The sequence below is a fragment of the Chrysochloris asiatica genome, unplaced genomic scaffold, assembly GCF_000296735.1.
Source record: "Chrysochloris asiatica unplaced genomic scaffold, ChrAsi1.0 scaffold00078, whole genome shotgun sequence".
In the NCBI taxonomy this organism is placed as follows: Eukaryota; Metazoa; Chordata; class Mammalia; order Afrosoricida; family Chrysochloridae; genus Chrysochloris; species Chrysochloris asiatica.
In genome coordinates, this window is record NW_006408596.1 from 7,053,583 (window position 1) to 7,055,691 (window position 2,109).

Sequence of the window (2,109 nt, forward strand, 5' to 3'; positions counted from 1 at the left end):
GAAAAAAATGTGCATTTGTCTGAGGAATTATTTTGTTTGCTACCACTTAGTGAATCTCAAAATTTTGAGTAAATGTACCTCAGTCTAATCAGACTTTTTATGACCTTTATAACTACATTTAAAATCCTTAATCCCTATTTCTGGGTGTCTGCGAGCCTAATTGTTATCATGAAGTAAACATTTATTATTCTAGATATTCACTAGCAAAATAAACACATAGTCTTGTTTAGCGAGTATATATACTGTTCCTCAACATCTCCAGCTTTTGCAGTGTCCTGGCATCCTTAAAATACTTTGAAAATATGGCCTTGATCCATGGATTAAATCAGTATATAAGTGAAAAAAAAAAAGAAAATAGAAGCCACTTGAGCTGGGCTCTTCCTGCACAAGCGAGACCCCGATCCGCCTGGCGCCCCAAGAAGACATAGACGATAGCCCTGCGCTAGGGGCTTTTTGCCAAGAAAAGAACTGTGTCATAAAGCCTCATTTTCTTTTGGCTAATTGGAAGGAAAAACAAAATACACGGGCAGTCCACACAACCAATGTGTTGTTTAAAAGAAAGATTTCTTTATTCCATGGTTAATAATTCATTCATGTCATTGGTCACTTAACAAAAAGGGCATCATAAGATTCATGTTGGACAACATGAAGAGGAATAACTTAAGAATTATCAGCATTCCAGAACAGGCAGAATCACACAAGTCCACAGAGGATATAGTTGAACAATTTCTGGAAGAAAATTTCCCTAACATCCTGAAAAACGAAAAGCATTCAAGAAGCTCAATGAACCCCAAGATGGATAGACCCTAAAAGACAATCATCAAGATATATAATAATCAAGCTCGCCAAATTCAAAGATAAGGACAGAATCCTGAAAGCAGCTAGGGAAAAGAGAAGTGTAACATAGAAAGGCAAGCAAATCAGATTAAGCTCGGATCTCTCAACAGAAACCATGCAGGCAAGAAGGCAATGCGGGGACATATATAGAACCCTAAAAGAAAAAAAACTGCCACCCACGAATCCTCTTTCCTGAAAAGTTGTCAATCAAATACAATGGTATAATCAAAACATTCCAGGATAAACAGAAGTTAAGGGATTTTGCCAAAGCCAGCCCTGTGATGAAAAACATCCTGAAGGAAGTTCTATGGACTGAGAACCAACAAGAACAGATAACAACTAGAGAATGACTTACGTGGCGGCATCACCCTGAACTCAATCAACAAATGAGAGTCAAGAACATAATAACATTATAAGAACAGAGGATCTAGGAGGTCAGTCTATGATCAAAACAATTACAATATGAAAGATGGTAAACACAGAGGAACAGAGATCCAGGTGATGGTAAGGTCAGATAGATTACAGGATAAAATAGACTGTCTTAAATGGAGGGAAGAATTAATGGAATGTAACCACAACAGTGGGCTTGGGGCAGGGAGTTTGGTTCAGGTGTTGGGGAGGACAATACAAGAAGGGGGAGGAGGCGGAAGAACAAGATTGATAGGGGAACACTAAGAACAAGATTGATAGGCGGAAGAACAAGATTGATAGGGGTTCACATGTCCTAAGTGGGACAGAGGTAAATAGTGATGCATACTCAACCTTGGAACAACAGGGCTCTGTGATACAGGGATCTAGGCATAGTTTGAAGAGGGGAAACAATACTAAAATGCTTGACTGCCTTATGAATATTGGTTTCCCTTGCCTACTATTGTAAAATAGACACTTGAGTGGGATAGAAAGGAATGTTGGGAAACATGATTACAGAAAATTTGTAATCCCGTGTTTAGCCTATAACTGATTTGAATACCTAAAAGGGGTTCTAGAACTTGCCCAGTGAAACAGGCCTCTTGCAAAATCTTTGCAGAGTATAGGACCTTATGTGGAATCCTGAGTCCCATCCAGAACCTTATGAAGTGGGACATTCCCACCAGCAAGGTCAAGCAGACCAGCCTGGAACAGCTAGAGTGACAGAAGATATATCTTCAAAGAAAGATCATCAGGAAAAACAAAAACAAAAATGTCAGCATGACTGGCTACTACAAGAATAAGCAAGCTGTTCTCCAGGAAGCCATCAAGGCAAGCAATCAAGTTCCTTCAGGACAAACTCCC